The following is a 19,619-nucleotide window of genomic DNA, read 5'->3' as shown; positions in this document are numbered from 1 at the left end:
TATAGGCTCTTGGTATCTTTTAAAGGCAGACCTATTATATGCAATATAATCACCAAAATAACACCAAAATAACAATGTCAAGGAAAAGTAGAAAATTGGCTAACAATATATTTTGCAGTTGCTGAAATGTGCATAGATTGTATGTGAAATTGGTCCTGAGGCCATTTCAAACTACTTGGTTTTATTGATTTGTATCTCCTGTCTCTGGGACCTGTGGTTTTCATGGAGGGCTTATTTCCCTGTGCAGAAAATCTCTTCAATGGGAACAAACACAGCAATATCTGAACTGGGGGGTTTGAAGTCACAGGGAACTGAGGGCTCCTTACACATAGGGAGAACATTGCATCCATGGATGACATAGATCATGCAGCCACCATATTTAACTCAATATTTAGGTAGTTAATAACTATGTGATGTACAAGTCAATTGCAAACCTACTGTCTGCTGTATAATTACACTGAATCCTGGAGTTTTCTAGTCTGCACTGGAAGCATTCAAATATGCACACTGAATTATATATATATATATATATATATATATATATATATATATATATATATATATATATATATACACAGTATATTATGGTTGGTCTCCCCAGGAAATTATTAGAAAAAATAGACCTTAGTGATAGAATGTTACCCAAAAAAAAATAATTGCCGAAAATGTACCACTCTATGCATAATGAGTTAAGCTGCCTTACTTGTATTCTGAAAATGAGCATGCGTGAAGCACATCCTCGGAACAGGCGTACCGTCATTCACTTTAAATAGCTTTGTTCTCCCAGAAATGTGGCAGTCACATGATTGCAGCTGTATCCTGCAGCAAGCCCTAAATTGCCAGGTAATATACAATACAACAATACAATAATACAATAACATTTCTATAGCGCTTTTCTCCCATAGGACTCAAAGCGCTTAGGCTCTCCCAGATTCAATATGAGTGTGTTGTAGCTGACACACTTCAGGACGCTGGCAGTATAGGCCAATTTACACTCCCAAAATGCACTGCAAAGAGGGGAAGAGCAACCATTAATTAATAGCACCAATAGCTATTGAGGGAGGAAAATGGGATTTTTAATTTACATTACTGATATGTTTAGATTGATTGGGAGTAACATGGAGTGTTATGTTTCTGTGTTCATTTTGTTGAGCTTTATAGTAAATATTATTTAAAGAGACTTTGAAGCCTCGCATCCCCGGGGCTGAAAAAACGAAATTAATCACCCCAAACTCGCTGGGGCGGATTGCGGGGCTCCTTCCGTGAGAGCCAGAGGTTTTTGGCTGCAGCTCTGCCTCTACACGCGTCCATCTGCGGCGGATCTCCGCCTCTCCCCGCCCCTCTTAGTCTTCTTTCACTGAGAGGGGCCGGGGAGAGGCGGAGATATGCACGGATTGACGCGCATGGAGGCAGAGCTGCAGCTGAAAGCCAAGGGGATGCAGCATTTTAGTTAGGGCAAACATGCTTAAGAGGATTTTAAAATAAAAACATGATTTTAAGGATGCTTCAGAGTCTCTTTAAAGAGAGTCCGAAGCCTTAAACATTTTTTTTACTTGACATTTATGTTAAGCAGTATGTTCTCCAATAGTGAGCCGGCACACACTGGTTTCATGCTTTGCCAGTTTTTAAAGAGCTTATAAATAAATTGCTTTAAGATGGTGCGGATCTTTTCAACTCATCTTAAGCAGTAGGAGCATAGCTAAAACGCTGTATTCCCACGGCAGAACGATGTAATTAATTTCCCCAAATCCCTGGGGCAAAATTCAGGGCTCCTTCCTGGTAGAGGCAGAGCTTTGTGTAGTAGCTCTGCCTCTACTTGCCTCAATCTCCACGGATCACCGCCTCCTCCTGCTCCTCATTGTCTTCTTTCACTGAGAGGGGTGGGGAGAGGCGAAAGTCCATGGAGATTGACGAGACTGGAGGCAGAGCTACAGCACAAAGCTCTGCCTTCCCCAGGCAGCAAATCCACGACCTGGAAAGTCGTGAAATTTTGCCCCAGGATTTGGGGGGTTTAATTACATCATTTTGCTGCGGGAATGCAGCGTTTTAGCTATGCTTATACTGTTTAACAGAAATCGCAAGTAATAAGAGGATTTTTTAAGGCTTCAGACTCTCTTTAAAGCAAAACTGAAGTGAAAAAAATGTTTGATATATTGTACTGTATGTGTAGTACGGATAATGAATAGAACATTCGTGGCAAAGAAAAGAGTCTCTTGTTTTTATTTTCAGTTATATAGATTTTTTTTTATAATATTGCATCATTCTGTCATATTTGCAGTTTGAATGGAACTGAACTTCCTTGCAGTAAAACCACATCTCAACATGTCTTTCACTGTTTATTACTTAAACAGAAGAGAAAACAGAAAATGAACTGTCTCTGCCCCAAGTTGGGTCGAAGAGCTCAGAGAAACTCTTTTGCATAGATAACAACTGAAGTTTCTTAACGCTTCCTGTGCTGGAAAACAATGTGAGACTCTTTTCTTTGCTACTAATGTTCTATTTCTTAGCTGTAGCACACATACAATTCATTATCTAATTTACAGGTTTTCTTTAACCACTTTACCCCCGCCCGTACGGATTTCTCCGTCCCTTTCTCCATCCTTTAACCCCCAGGGACGGAGAAATCCGTACTTTGCGCACTCCCGCCGCTGCCCGCACTCCCGCTCGTAAACACGCCGCCCGCCGCTAGTAAACACGCCGCCGCTCGCTTGCCCAGAGAGCAACGAACGGGAAAATCCATTCCCGTTCGTTGATCTAAGCCCCGCAATGATCCGCTGCCGCTCGGCTGAGCAGCGCGATCATTGTGAGCAATAACAAACTCCCAGCCTCTTTCTACTTCCTGCAAGCGTCGTCGCATGAAACAAAAAGTTACTGTTGCCATCTTGTGGCCAAATAGTAAACCTACACCCTAAGCATTTTTTACACACAAATAAACTAGATTTACACAAAAAATTAACTCCTTACCTCCCACACTCCCCAATTTTTTTTTTTATGTAATGAAAAAAAAATAAAAAATTTACAATTTTAAAAAAATACATAAATAGTTACCTTAGGGACTGAACTTTTTAAATATTTATGTCAAGAGGGTATAACACTGTTACTTTATAAACTATGGGCTTGTAATTAGGGATGGACGCAAAACTGAAAAAATGCACCTTTATTTCCAATTAAAATATTGGTGGCAAACATTGTGATAGGGACATAATTTAAACGGTTTTATAACCGGGATAAATAGGCATATACATTTAATGGGTTTTAACCACCTGAGCGGTCTGGACGAGCAGCTGCCGCTCAGGCCCTGCTGGGCCGATTTTAATGAAATAAAAAGCAGCACACGCAGCCGGCACTTTGCCAGCCGCGTGTGCTACCTGATCGCCGCCGCAGCGGCGAAAGAGGGTCCCCCCAGCCGCCCGAGCCCAGCGTAGCCGGAACAAACAGTTCCGGCCAGCGCTAAGGGCTGGATCGGAGGCGGCAGACGTCAGGACGTCGGCTGACGTCCATGACGTCACTCTGCTCGTCGCCATGGCGACGAGGTAAGCGAAACACGGAAGGCCGCTCATTGCGGCCTTCCGTGTTACTTCTGGCCGCCAGAGGCGATCAGAAGAACGCATCCGGAGCGCCCTCTAGTGGGCTTTCATGCAGCCAACTTTCAGTTGGCTGCATGGAATAGTTTTTTTTTTTATTTAAAAAAAACCCTCCCGCAGCTGCCCTGGCGATTTTATCAGAACGCCAGGGTGGTTAATTACAGTAGCATGCATTATTTAAAAACTATAAAGGCCGAAAACTGAAAAATAATATTTTTTTTCCCACATTTTTTCCTATTTTCCCATTAAAACACATTTAGAATAAAATTATTCTTGGCATAATGTCCCACCTAAAGAAAGCCTAATTGGTGGCGAAAAAAACAAGATATAGTTCATTTCATTGCGATAAGTAATGATAAAATTATAGACGAATGAATGGAAGGAGCGCTGAAAGGTGAAAATTGCTCTGGTGGTCAGGAGGTAAAACCCCTCAGTTGGGAAGTGGTTAAATCAGCAGGTAACAAGAAAGAAAGAACTCCAGATTTTGGCAGATATTTGATAGATTTTGATAGATATTTTTGAAAAAGACGAATTTGATTTAAAGTAGCTTATACTACTGTGTATTTACTTTAATTAATCTGACATTCAACCTTCTATATATAGACTACACATTGGTCTAATAATTATCAGCTGTAGGGCCTTAAGCTCTTATAAAGGTACAACACGTCTCCATTTGCATTCTGGCAGTTTATGTGGCAAGTACGGTATCTGGACTAAAGCAGCAGACTCTGCGTTCTCCAAATCTCTAAAAGCCACTCTATCTCCTGCCAAATCTTGTGGTAATCGTTTAACTTGGCATACCATAGAATTCACGCTTTACATCAGTAGATTCTATTTGACAAGCAGTTAGGAAAGTAGAACTATGGCCTGGCATATCTAAAACAAAGGGTTCTGTCCAGTTTCTTTTTCACCTAACAAAGAACATGTACTCTCACATTTTAAATCACTTAAGAATCCCCCTCTAGAGAAAGGAGCCCGTAAAACTGGATCAAAATTCAATCTCACTAAAAATATAGGGAATCAAATTCTCCCTACTACCATAGATGCTGAGTTTTGGAACTCTTAATAGATTGGCTGAACAACTATGACAGTTGGCAGATGGCAGTACATGGTTTTAGTTGGAGCAGAGGATTTGTCTAGGGTCTATAACACAATCGCCAGCTAGTAATAATTCCATTCCATTCATGTCATGACGGGAAAAAATGCTAAAGACACAAAAATTTGCATTATTTGGCTCAGTGCAGGTATTTTACTATGGTCATAAAAGCAACAATAGGCTAAAGCTATAATACACAGTTCTGGCAGCTGCCAATTGCCACAATAAAGGCTTTTTTTTTTTTTTACGCTCAGGCGATTTATGTAAATCGCTCTAAAAGCGCTTACACTATGCTTTCCAATGAGATAGTTCTCATTGGGGTGTTCGGTTTGCTTGCTGCTGACAAAAGTGCTGCATGTACTATTTCAGGGCAATTTGCCCTGAATGGAAGGTATAGGGAGATTGCAAAGCGCTTGAAAAAGCACTTTGTATAGCGATTTCCCCAGCGCTTTAATGAATAAATACATATTTATTCATATAAATATTTATTCATTTCTGGGGACAAAGTAATCACTTCCTGACTGACGTCAGGAAGTGATTTAAATAATTGCTCTGCTAAAGCGCTTACAAAAGCGCTTATAACACGCAAAGCAGAACGATTCGAAAAATAAACCAAAAAAAGGCTCAGCGCGGGCGATAACGTGAGTGCAACGCAATGTGAACAGGGCCTAACAGAGTGTAGAGATAAAGGCCTGATTTGCTATTACTCTGCACATAAATGGGTGTTCACCTTTTAGGAAATTAGGGACACACACACACGTCAATTAGCCACATTTGAGATGTATCGCAAAGCTTTGTTCATAGAAAGACGTGATGGCTAAGAGAATATTCTAGGATTAAGACTTACTCATGCTCAGACTGATTATATTACATGATGTCATCCAAGAAATTGTTTTGCATGCTGTTTGCCCACCATGTAATAGCCCACAATGTTACATTGCGGTTACATGGTGGTGAGTTGAGAACCAAACACTAGCTGATCGGCTATATAGTTCAGCAACCCATCTACAATCACTAGCCAATCAGCTACTCTGCTTTTACTATCTGATTGGCTATCACTACCCTAATGGGAGCATTTCTCACATGTTTGCTTCAGGCAACAAAAAGTCTTGAACCTGCCCTGGAAAAAAATAGTTTTAGTTCTGTCTACTTTTAAAGCCGACCTGAACTGAGAACGTTCTCTCTGCTGTAAGAAATACACAACAGCAAAATAACCTTTAAACAAAAAACATTTCTTTGTTACAGCTGATGCAAAACCTTAAATAAATCTGCAGTGTTTCTACTTTCTGATTCATGGAAGCAGACATATTGTTAACCTCATGTGCTTTCAAATGGGCTTATCTGCCATCTCTGCCGTGGAGGTTATGTGACACGGAGAAATCAAATTACAACTTGTGATTAGACACAGGGTATCTCTAAATACATACAGGGTGCATTTCTCTATGTTTTCATTCTGTCTTGTGCAAGAGTTCAGCTCCACTTTAGCCACTGGTACAAGGGGAAGAAAACAGGAAATGAGGTCATATGTTTAGATAATTTAAAAAAAGTTCTTTGTAGAACAAGATAAGTTAATTAGCTTACCCCTAAACTGGCTCTAGACAATGGACATATGAATAATGCTAGGTACCCACGATACAATTTTTTATTTACTGTCAGATCAACTATTTTCAACAGGTCAAAATCCAATCTGATTTCCGATTGATTTTCCATAGCAGTGAACAGAAAATTGCTCAGAAAATCTATCGGAAATCAGATCGGATCTGTTGGAAATAGTCGATCTGACAGTAAATCTGTCAGAAAATTGTATCATGTGTACCTAGCATTAGGTAGGGATTAGATGATGAGCTCCTCTGAGGGACACCTATGTACTTGGTAAAGTGCTACAGAAGATGTAAGTGCTATATAAATACTAAATAATGATTATTATTACTACTGTGTACTTATACAGCATTGACATCTGCATCAGCAGTGCTTTTACATAAAGACCGCTTCAGGTGAGATTCTACTGTGTATACAGCAGCACCTGAGCTGAGCGCTGGCCAAGGGCATTAATCTCCCCACTCACCCCGTCTGCTCTGTGCCACTATGTGTAACAATATGTCAGCAAGAGCACAGATATCTGATTATGTGATGATCTGCAGAATCACCTCTAATACAGATATATTTGAGCAAAGTAATCAGTGCCTTCCTGATAGTAAATCAGCAGAAGGCTCGCTAACAAAATTAGTGCTTGTAACGATCAGACAAGATCAGTGTCACACCCTTGATTATTGGGGATCCGCAGAATCACCAATAATACAAGGATTGACCCGATTATATAGCAATCTGCGGAATTGATAATAATGCGGGCTGATCGAAACAAGGTAGTAGACACACGAATAATGCGGTAATAAATAATGCATTATAGATTCACAAAGTAGTGGAAATGTCCACCACACGGTAATTCCTCAGAGGTGTGGTTACCTCTGAATGGGAACCCCGTGTGTGAGATCCTCCAATGGGGCAGTGGAGGAGTCTCGGCCTATGGCAGTAACGGTCTGCTAGGGCAGTCGTCTCGGAGAGGCAAGCCTCAGAGATAACCCTACAGTGGGAGACGTTCCACTGAAGGGAGAAAGGTCAGACAAATAGAGGTTCGGCAACAGTACAGAAACGTGAGACAAGAGAATAGTCAGAAACCAAGCCAATAGTCGATAACGGTACAGGCTGGCAAAGTACAGAATCAGAAGGCAGAAGAGTGGTCAAGACAGGCACAGAATCATACACAGGAAATCAAACAGTTCAATATGCGTATATACTGTCGATGAACCAGTATATGACGCAATATCAAATACAAGACTGACTAAATGTGACAAGAGCCGGGGTCCTGCCAGATTATCACACGGGAGCTGACTAGGTCTGAGCGCTAACAAAGGGTATCGCAAACACAGACGAAGTGTGACTGAAAAGCACTTCATTATATACTGCCTGGGAGAGAAGTCTCCACCCCAAGCAGCAACCAATCAGAGAAGGCTAAAACATCAGCTGACCTCCAGGTCAGCTGACACGCTTTCTAGGAGCATAAAGGTGTGTCTGGCGTGCTCACGCACCCCCTAGAGGCAAGATGGCAGAGCCCTGGTGAGCAGCATGCTGGTGAGTTTGGCGCAGAGCGCTCAGAAGGTTTTGTGCGGCGGACAAATTTCTGCCTCCCGCGTTGGAAATTCCGCTTGCCAGACTGGATGCAACCATTTTTCCGCAATCCATCTGGCGTTGCGGATTTTTCGTTACACTATGTCATGTATTCCTCCATCAGGTCTCCTACCCTCTTCATAGCAACAGAATTTGTCGCTAGCTTGGAGGCTACCGACGCGTCTGTCCTCCGAAGGTACGAATTTCAATCCCTCCCGGGTAACACGCCTTGTACACATGTACCATCTGGAGGGACATCGCCCCCTCCTGCTCACTCCATCCTACTCCTGCTTCCCCCCCCCCCCACCTCTGTCACTCCTGTCCCGGTGGAGGAAGTCAACCAGGTGCCGGCAACTTCACCTGCCACTTCCTGCCCCCTAAATCCGGTCCCATCTGATTCCCTCCGCCCACATTTTTCTGATCTGGCACCTGTCCTCACCCGCCTGTTCAACCTCTCCTTCTCCACCAGCATCTTCCCCTCCGTATTCAAACAGGCCAGTGTGCTACCCCTGCTGAAGAAACCTTCACTGGACCCTGTACTGCCATCCAACTACCGCCCAATATCCCTTTTGCCTCGAAAATTCTTGAACGCCTGGCCATCCAACGCCTGACCAACTTCTTCAATTCCAACTCCCTTCTCGATTCCCTGCAATCTGGTTTTCGTACAGCCCATTCTACAGAAAGTCCTCACCAAAGTGGTAATTGACCTTGCCCTTGCCAAAGCCGAAGGTAAATACTCCATCCTGCTCCTCCTGGACCTCTCCTCAGCATTTGACACTGTCGACCACTCCCTGCAGTCAATGGGCATTCAGTACCTAGCCTTAGCCTGGATCTCCTCCTACCCCTCCAACCGCTCCTTCACAACATTCTTCAATGGCTCCTCATCCACTCCTACATCCCTCTCAGTTGGTGTTCCTCAAGGTTCCGTCCTAGGACCACTACTGTTCTCACTCTATACTGCCTCAATTGGCAAAATCATCTCCTCCATGGGCTTTAATTCCCACCTGTATGCCGATGACACCCAGATATACCTCCACCCCCCAGATCTCTCCTCCTCTACTATGGACAAAGTCTTCGCCTGCCTCGCATCCATTTCCTACTGGATGGCCGCCAGGTTCCTGAAGCTTAATCTGGACAAGACTGACCTTCTGATAATCCTGCCCCGCACAGCAGGGCCCTCCTCCCTATTTTTTACAGCTTGATTATGCAATATTACTGTCAATCACCCCTCTTGTGGACTAGAACAGTCTCTATTTTGACCTATGACACTGTACTGTTATCAAATCATTTGCATGATCTTGTTTTTTAGTTGTGAGTTTCCTGTATGTCCTACCTTGTATGTTACCCATTTATCAATTGTGCAGGGCTGCGTAATATGTTGGCACTTTATAAATACAATAAATAATAATAATAGTGATGTACCAGGATTAGGTCTAATTTAGGGGGGGGGGGGGGGGGGGGGGAGAGAACCAGTTTATCTATTTGTATGTTTTTGGGATGTTGAAGAAAAATGGAGAAGCCAGAGAAAACCCATGCAAACACAGGGAACATACAACCTCTATGCAGATAGGGTCCTGAAAGTTATTGTACTCCTAGTTCAGTTATTTTGAAGGTAGCCATAACTAAATTAGTATTATAAAGTATGTATGGCCTTCAATTAACTTGTATACCATGAGAAATAACTTTTCAGCCCCAAGACAGCAAATGAAAAAGTACTAAAAATTAGATGAGAAAACATTGTTTCCCAAATTGTCACCCAAGAGATCATTTCCCAATCCCCAATGATTGACCATTATCTGATGTGTATGTAGCTTTAACCAAAGCATGTATGCACACACCCAGCCTTATGATAGTCTATGGCACTTAGGACCACTGCAGCAGCACTGGATCTAGCCAGCAGAGAATGAGATACAGCCCCAGCCACTGGCAGAAAGCTACGTCCAGAAAGCTAAACTAAGAAAAAAGATACACTAAGAAAAAATAACTTCCTCTCCCAAATGTTTTACTATTACCCCTCCACAATCTGAAATGCAAAGAACATCAGAAAGGTAAAGTTGCTTCAGTAAACTTTTCCCAGTGGGCATTGTTATTGCTGCATGAAAGTTTAGATACCCTTTTTATTTGCAACTAAAAATATAAGTGATTACACCTGGACCATTACCATCTTAGTAAAGAGAATCTTTCTTACACTGTAAGGGTAAAATGTGTAGGAGGAATGTGTGATATTTCAGAGGTACTGTTTATCTAAGACTGACTTATAACTAAAATGTGCACTAATTCTATGATTCAGCCTTATTATAACATAACACAGCTGAAGACAGCAATATAGGTGGTGGGCACTTTTCTTATGAAAATCATTCCAGTTTTATCTTAGATGTTTTGATCATAGTATATCACATGATCACTCAGATGGAAGGGTATATTTGTTTAGCTGGACAGCAGAATTGTTGTTGCTACAAGACAGAGATCCAACTGCCATTATCTATAAACACACCCACTCAGGGCCAGCTTTACCATTAGGCACTGTAGGCACGTGCCTACAGGCGCTTGATGGTGGAGAGGCGGCTCACTATCATCACCTGGGTCTAGGCATTTCACTGACCAGATCTCCCTTCAGTCGGGGGCACCTCTAGCTCCTAATACTTGGGGGCACCACTAGGTACTTAACACTGATGATTGCTCTGGCTACTTAATACTAAAGGGCACTTGTAGCTACCTATGACAAGCAAGGAAACTAAGGGAGTAATGACAGCTGGGCCAGCCAGCACACTTGCGGTGCAGTTTGGTGGTGGTTTGTAGATTCATGGAGGGTGAAGTCTAGGGTGCCAAGGACATCTGTGCCTGTAGGCTCCTGTGATGTAAATCCGGGCCTGCACCCACTCACAAAGTGATAGGCTAAAAGTGTGTGCATTATTGTATCTATCTATCTATCTATCTATCTATCTATCTATCTATCTATCTATCTATCTATCTATCTATCTGTCTGTCTGTCTGTCTGTCTGTCTGTCTGTCTGTCTGTCTGTCTGTCTGTCTGTCTGTCTATCTATATGGATATATGCACAGAGGGAGATACTGCTTGCTTGGCAGTTGGAATCAGCCTTATTTCCTACAAGGCAACACACAGACAACAAGGTTCACACAGACAACAAACTGTCCAGGCCTTGGCCCTTACATCACACTGTGGGAAGGGTTTCACCACAATAGCAGTTATACAGATGTCCCTAATGATCTATTTGAGAAAAGGTAAAGAATTCTCATGGGACGGTGGGTATCAGCTACTGATTGGGGTGAAGTTGAATCAGAGGTTAAAGTTCCTGTTAAGAATGTAAAAATATATGTTTCATTTAAGTGCATTCTGCACTATTAGTCACCTGGTTACTCTGCTTGCTTCCTTGTGTCTGTAAAATGGTGTACACAATCTTCTGTCGGCTGTCTGTAATTGTAGAACAGAAAACAGAGCTTACTGTACCTGAGCAGTCCCCAACTAGGTGGGATATTTGTAGACTAACCACCATTCCTTACCTTTCATGCACATGTTGTTAGGTTTTACTACTAGAGTAAGACCACCTAAGCAGTCCAATAGCTAACATGTAAAAGCAACTATAAACACTGATTTTTGAAGCACCAAAGAGAAATTCACAAAGCTCTGGCTAAAATGTTGGAATGTACCAAAAATATTTTCCCTTCTAAGTATCTATGGAAAATCTATGTATGAAAGTAGCTTAGGAAGCACATCACAAAGTGAGGACAGTTTGGCATTTTCTTACTGACTGATTGCAGATCAATTCAAATACAGTCATGTTTCATGGTAACTATCCATCTGGAGTATAGAGTGATAATAGACTTTGCCAGTATGTGTTGTTTGATGGAAAAATAACAGCCATAGCGTGCTGCAATCATGAAATAGCAAGAGCAGTCGATAAAAATTATTACGTTTTTTTCGGTGAAAAACAGTTCCAAGTAACACAATATTTCAGATGTTACATGAACATTTTTTTTTTTTAGCAAAACCGACCCCCAGGATCTGTGTGATGAATAAGAAACAGATTGATGTTACTGTCTGTTTATTGTCCACATTATGTCATCTTTCAGCATTTAGCCTTGATGAACACAATGAATGTGACCCCTCAATGTTGATAATCTAACAGGTCACGTGCAGTATTTGTTGGAATGTAGATACCATCCCATGCCAAACCACAAGACAACATAAAACATGACAGTCAATGACATAGCCTAGAAGGAATACTTGAGCAGATCCCAAGAATCCGAGAGTGTTTCACAACTCTAGGTAATGCAAAACAAGGCAAAGCTGGTGACCAATGTTTAAAAGGGTGAATGTGACTCATATTGGATATACTGAACAATATGTATTTTAATTATTAGTGATATATAATACATTTATAAAGCAGTGGATATTATTCCTAGCCAAAGCTAGACAAAAAAATGCCCACTTCTGTGAAGTTGCACATCTTTCCAGGCTGCATTGTTTCCTGGCAAATACCTCTTCTTTCAACTTTCTAATCCCACATTCATCACAAACAGGACTGTAGACATATACCTAATACATTGTAATATATTAGGTAAGCATCACTGCTTACCTAATACATTGTTATGTTGACATTTATTTAGAGTTAAATATATTTATTAGACAAAATAAAAGAATAAATAATGTGTGTGTGTGTTTTTGTATATATGTGTTATCTAATATATACTAGTACACCTAAGCCCATTTAAAAACATGCTCTAGGTCTGTGTCAGAAGGAGGCCCTCTCCTCCCTTTCTCCCTCCCCTGTGACTGCCGCCACCGCCGCACAGTCAGCATGCACTCCACATGCCCGCTGCGCACACGCCCACCCGGCCGGCCCCCTGGCCCGTCCTGCTCCCTGTGTCAAGGCTGTCTATGCGGCACATGCTCAGTAGCGCAAAGCTAGGACACACACACACACACACAGGGACGCAGAGACACAGGGGGATATATATATATATATATATATATATATATATATATACACACACACATTTGTGTAATGATAAATAAGTAAATGTAAATATAGCTTTTTCATGGATACCATGTAAACAATAATAGGTCTGCTACACAATTCATTTTTTATTTTTCATTTCATTAAAGGGATACTGTAGGGGGGTTGGGGAAAAATGAGTTGAACTTACCCGTGGCTTCTAATGGTTCCCCGCAGACATCCTGTGCCCACGCAGCCACTCACTGATGCTCCGGCCCCGCCTCCGGTTCACTTCTGGATTTCAGACTTTAAAGTCTGAAAACCACTGCGCCTGCTTTGCCGCGTCCTCGCTCCCGCTGATGTCACCAGGAGCATACTGCGCAGGCACAGACCATACTGGGCCTGCGCAGTACGGTCCTGGTGGCAGTGGGAGCGAGGACACGGCAATGCAGGCGCAGTGGTTTTCAGACTTTAAAGTCTGAAATTCCAGAAGTGAACTGGAGGCGGAGCGAGTGGCTGCGCGGGCACAGGATTTCTGCGGGGGACCATTAGAAGCCCCAGGTAAGTTCAACTGATTTTCCCCCGACCCCCCTACAGTATTCCTTTAAGGGATACCTTAGCACAAACAAATATTTAAAAGCAGTGGGAGCAGGCATGTGTAGTGAGCTCTCTCTTGATAATAGCGCAGGAACCTATCATGGATAAGGTCAGGATTGGGTGTTTCAGTGCCATCCTGGAGTCTGATCTTCCTGAAAGAGTTTAACTACTGCTTCTCATGCAGACGAGCTGCCAGCCACCTGTCAAGTTTGTTAAGAAGTTTGTAGCACTTGGATAATGTCTATTTATAGGCCTTTTCAGCATGTTTACAGAGTAATACTTCAATCTGCACTGAGTATCCCTAATGAGCTTGTACAGGTATAGAGTGGGAGAATGATGAGCTGGCCATGAATATAAGCCTTGTGAGAACACCGCAGAGTTGCCTTGGTGACGTCACTAGTGTTGTTAAGATGAAAAAGTCAGTCAATTCAGTGGACAATTCAGTTTGGTTGAGGATGTGAGGTGGGATTAATTGAACCTCCATGACTTTTGGATACATTTAGGGGAATTAGAGTTAAAAGATGCAGGGACAGGGTCATGATCTGACCAAGAACAGCGAATATGCCTGGCATAAATAAGGTTCATTAAGTTGGTTCTATTAGTGAATATCAGGCAGATCCTAGACTAGGAACATGGTGAGGGGAGTAATACATGTAACCCCTAATGGGGCCATGAAATTCATGCCAGGAATCAGCTAGGGATAACAAGTGCAGATATTCGGTGTGCCGAAAATGTTATCCCATCCCTCAGATGTGGCCTCACAAGTGATTTATACAGGGGGAATAGTATACTAGCATCTTAAGATTTTATTTTCCATTTTATGCATCCCAGAATTGTATTTGCTTTAGCTGCCACTGGCATTGGCATTATATGTTTTTTACTTTTTATCAACCAGTATTCCCAAGTTGTTTTCCAAGTGTGATGTCCCCAGCTGTATTCCATTTATTTTATATGGTGAGCAAGCACCAACTTTAAGTTTTTGAAATAAAATAATCTGTGTATTCCACCACCAAACTTATGTATGAAAACTTGCCAGATGGAAGGAACCGAATAACAGCCCTCAATGTTCATGGGACAATACTGTTGCATGTAACAACAAAAATATGTCATCACAAAAACAGTACTGTATATTTTGTACATGGAAACAAAGTTTGTATGTATGAAACATATTGCCTGCAATTGTGTGGCTGGTGTGTACATATGACTGCAGTTCAACTACTGCTAATTCAAAGCCCTTGGTGTAGTCTTAAATGACCCTAGTAAGATTTGCAAACCCTTGCCAATTCTAAGCAGATGATATAAATAAATTCAGACCTGTTTTTCATTATCACCTATGATCTCTCATTTTATACAACATGGAGATGGCTAAGTAAATCAAGACTAATAATCCACAACATTGAAAAATAGCAAACAAAATGAGTAGTAGTACACCTTGAACTATCAATGAACTATGTATGATTCCTTGATCTAGCTATGGATCTATGAACCTCTCACAATAGCTAAATTTGGTATTCCATGAAGGGTTATTGGTTTCATATTGTATAGCATACATTTAATAGATTCACAAAATGAACTTGTTTGTATACATTGTATAATGCCTGTCATCATTTTGGTAGAATTAGCATGTGATAGTATGCAGATTGTATATATGTCATATTTTACAACATTCGAGCATTAGAGGATAATTAGTTTGCAGGAGTGAATAAACACATGTCTCGGTTTTCCAAAACAACAACCAAATAATGGACAGATTCAAAGAGTGGGAGAATTTGGGACATGTGGACACTGGACAGGTATTATATCCAGGCTGCAAATTCTTTTTACCTTCAGTTCTCTCTGGCTGAGGTGTTAATCCGTTTGACCACATTATTTGCTATTTTGTTCTCTGAAGTTGAGAGGTGGTCATTGCTGTGCTGCTATATTACCAAGTTGCTCTACATGGATACATCCACGAGTAGTTGACATCGAATGAAAGAGAATGCAGAACTGGGGCTGCACTACACAGCATTAATGAGAAGATTATACTAATAGAGGTAGACAGCTTCCTGTAATTGTAATTGCCAGGTCTGATCCATCTTCCTCTTTGTTGCAGCAGCCTACTGTCACTCACTTTCTTCCTTGTCTTCTCACATGCAGGGCCAGATTTGTATTCATTACCGCCCAATGCCACTGTCAGCATCCGCCCGCTTCAGTATACAGTCGTTTGCAAAAGTATTCGGCCCCCTTGAAGTTTTCCACATTTTGTCATATTGCTGCCACAAACATGAATACATTTTATTGGAATTCCACGTGAAAGACCAATACAGAGTGGTGTACACGTGAGAAGTGGAATGAAAATCGTACATGATTCCAAACATTTTTTACAAATAAATAACTGCAAAGTGGGGTGTGCATAATTATTCAGCCCCCTTTGGTCTGAGTGCAGTCAGTTGCCCATAGACATTGCCTGATGAGTGCTAATGACTATATAGAGTGCACCTGTGTGTAATCTAATGTCAGTACAAATACAGCTGCTCTGTGACAGCCTCAGAGGTTGTCTAAGAGAATATTGGGAGCAACACCACCATGAAGTCCAAAGAACACACCAGACAGGTCAGGGATAAAGTTATTGAGAAATTTAAAGCAGGCTTAGGCTACAAAAAGATTTCAAAAGCCTTGAACATTCCACGGAGCACTGTTCAAGCAATCATTCAGAAATGGAAGGAGTATGGCACAACTGTAAACCTACCAAGACAAGGCCATCCACCTAAACTCACAGGGCGAACAAGGAGAGCGATGATCAGAAATGCACTCAAGAGGCCCATGGTGACTCTGGACGAGCTGCAGAGATCTACAGCTCAGGTGGGGGAATCTGTCCATAGGACAACTATTAGTCGTGCACTGCACAAAGTTGGCCTTTATGGAAGAGTGGCAAGAAGAAAGCCATTGTTAACAGAAAAGCATAAGAAGTCCTGTTTGCAGTTTGCCACAAGCCATGTGGGGGACACAGCAAACATGTTGAAGAATGTGCTCTGGTCAGATGAGACCAAAATGGAACTTTTTGGCCAAAATGCAAAACGATATGTGTGGCGGAAAACTAACACTGCACATCACTCTGAACACACCATCCCCACTGTCAAATATGCTGGTGGCAGCATCATGATCGGGGGATGCTTCTCTTCCGCAGGGACAGGGAAGCTGGTCAGAGTTGATGGGAAGATGGATGGAGCCAAATACAGGGCAATCTTGGAAGAAAACCTCTTGGAGTCTGCAAAAGACTTTAGACTCAGTCGGAGGTTCACCTTCCAGCAGGACAACGACCCTAAACATAAAGCCAGGGCAACAATGGAATGGTTTAAAACAAAACATGTCCATGTGTTAGAATGGCCCAGGCAAAGTCCAGATCTAAATCCAATTGAGAATCTGTGGCAAGATCTGAAAACTGCTGTTCACAAACGCTGTCCATCTAATCTGACTGAGCTGGAGCTGTTTTGCAAAGAAGAATGGGCAAGGATTTCAGTCTCTAGATGTACAAAGCTGGTAGAGACATACCCTAAAAGACTGGCAGCTGTAATTGCAGCAAAAGGTGGTTCTACAAAGTATTGACTCAGGGGGCCGAATAATTACGCACACCCCACTTTGCAGTTATTTATTTGTAAAACATGTTTGGAGTCATGTATGATTTTCGTTCCACTTCTCACATGTACACCACTTTGTACTGGTCTTTCAATAAAATTGATTCATGTTTGTAGCAGTAATATGACAAAATGTGAAAAACTTCAAGGGGCCGAATACTTTTGCAAACCACTGTAAGTAGCCAGATAATCCTTCCATCTCCCTCCAGTATAGGTAGCTTGTTGACCCTTCCCTCTAGTATAGGCAGCCAGATGACCCTCCCCCCACCTCCAGTATAGTTAGTCTAGCCAGATAACCCTTCCCACCCTCTACAGTTTAGGTAGCCTGATAACCCCTTCTCCCTGAAGGAAACCCACATAGACACGGGGAGAACATACAAACTCATTGCAGATCTTGACATGACTAGGATTTGAACCAGGGACCCAGCGCTGCAAGGCTAACCACTACGCCACTGTGCTGCCCAGTGAAAGGCTGCTGTCAGCATGCTTGAAACATGTTGTCATGTTGATTGAAGGTGGCACCGCCTTTGCTTTCCTTCCTCCCCTTTCCCTTTTTCTTCTCTTTCTCTTGGCTGCTTCATTCCTTCCTTTGGCAGCTTTCTATCTTCTCTCTTTCTGGCCATTTAGGGCAATTAGTCCCGTATACAATTGGAACCCTGCAAGAACTATTAACTGTTATTATGTCATTTTGTCTATTATCACAGTGGTGATGCAGGTATAGTTTAGAGGGAAACCCCCAAGCTGTTTATTTTTTGTTTACACATCGAAAGCTAAAACAAGCAAATATTATTGAATGCCTGCTTGAAGCAGGTGGTCTTCTGTTAATCCTTTCGTCAGCCTTGCAAGACAACTGAAAAGCTGTCATACATGATTCATTTACACCAAATGAGATGTTTATGCAATATTTCAGGCATATACATCCAATTATCTGAATAATGAACAATTGTGTAATGCAAAACATTTATCTACAGTAGTAGTCCCCCAATTTTTTGTCAATCCATTTGATACTTAATTTGCATTAATTATCAATAATGGGTGGAGTGAGAATAAGATGAGAGAAGGCAGGAGATAAAGGTCAGTCTCAGGGGTCTTGGGGACAACCCACAACTACATATCAGGAGAACTTTGATGTCTTAATACCTGGAATGCAAACCAATAGACACCCATTTTTTGGTTCAATATTTACATGCATTACGGGATAATGTCTCACAGTTGTTCTCTGGAACAAAAAAAAATAGATAAACATTCAAGTGGAAGTGTTGTCAAACTTTAGCATATGTTTTGGACCTCGGTCAGATGTTTATTCCTGTCATTATCCCCATTAGAGAGATTTTCATCCATCCCAGTCCAAGAGTCTGAACATGCTGAAAAGAATGCTGAAATCCTAAAAGAATGCTGAAATCACACTTTAACCACTTGCCGACCGCGCACTCATACCGCGCGTCGGCAAAGTGGCAGCTGCAGGACCAGCGACGCAGTTCTGCGTCGCCGGCTGCAGGCTAATTAATCAGGAAGCAGCCGCTCGCGCGAGCGGCTGCTTCCTGTCAATTCACGGCGGGGGGCTCCGTGAATTGCCTGCGGGCCGCTGATCGCGGCTCGCAGGCTAAATGTAAACGCAAGCGGAAATAATCCGCTTTGTTTACATTGTACGGCGCTGCTGCGCAGCAGCGCCGTAAGGCAGATCGGCGATCCCCGGCCAATCAGCGGCCGGGGATCGCCGCCATGTGACAGGGGACAGCCTGTCACTGGCTGCACAGGACGGATAGAGTCCTGTGCAGCCCAGATTGCCAGGGGGGACAGGGATGGGAGGGGGGGAATTTCGCCACGGAGGGGGGCTTTGAGGTGCCCCCCCGGCAACACCCAGGCAGGCAGAAGCGATCTGACCCCCCCAGCACATCATCCCCCTAGTGGGGAAAAAAGGGGGGCGATCTGGTCGCTCTGCCTGCACCCTGATCTGTGCTGGGGGCTGCACAGCCCACCCAGCACAGATCAGCTAAAACAATGCTGGTCCTTAAGGGGGGGTAAAGGGTGGGTCCTCAAACAGTTGTCATGAAAATAAATAACTCCAACAGAGCTTTACTCCAATCTTCTGTTTTAAAGTTCATGGTAAACTGTCAGAATACCTTACTGTCTGTCATAGGGATAGTAAGTAAGGAAAAGCACCACACTGTGGAGTAACAGAAAACATTGTTCCAGGACCTTTTTGCACTGTACAAAACTAGGAAAAAAAGCTTTAGCTAGACTGTTACTTTAAAAAAAAAAATGGCATTTGAGGAGTACATTGGGACCATGCATGAATCAAATGGAATATACTACTTAGTTAGAAGGGTGGATATACTCGGAAAAAGATTACTATCTAGCTGGCACTTAAAGGGATCCTTAAAGAACAAGCGACACCCATGCTAACCTAGAAATAAAACACACATATATAAATACTACTTCTACTTACATAACAGATGTATTGTGCTATCCACGTAATGTTTCCTGTGAATTTTACAAAGGAAAAGCAGAAAATCCTATTGTAGGCAGTGGCCATCTTGCCAAGCTAATGCTGACATCATATCCTCCCTGACTCTTGTTTCCCCACTCCCTTCTCTTGCTCATT

General features: G+C 42.4%; 1 protein-coding gene and 1 long non-coding RNA gene across 7 annotated transcripts in view; one reads left to right on the top strand and one right to left on the bottom strand.

Moving 5' to 3' along the window:
* Positions 1 to 19,619, top strand: part of LOC137546516 (angiopoietin-2-like) — a 142,964-nt gene that overhangs the window by 29,231 nt on the left and 94,114 nt on the right. The gene's annotated exons all lie outside the window — the stretch shown is intronic.
* LOC137546519 (uncharacterized) overlaps positions 19,338 to 19,619 on the bottom strand; it is a 100,461-nt gene continuing 100,179 nt past the window's right edge. For both annotated transcript variants that reach the window (XR_011026274.1, XR_011026275.1), the window contains exon 3: positions 19,338 to 19,421. This is a non-coding gene — a long non-coding RNA (uncharacterized lncRNA). The remainder of the gene's footprint in view (positions 19,422 to 19,619) is intronic.

Source organism: Hyperolius riggenbachi, chromosome 2 (assembly GCF_040937935.1).
Source record: "Hyperolius riggenbachi isolate aHypRig1 chromosome 2, aHypRig1.pri, whole genome shotgun sequence".
Classification (NCBI taxonomy): Eukaryota; Metazoa; Chordata; class Amphibia; order Anura; family Hyperoliidae; genus Hyperolius; species Hyperolius riggenbachi.
Note: the sequence above shows the minus strand (reverse complement) of the source record. Positions and strands in the feature narration are given on the sequence as shown.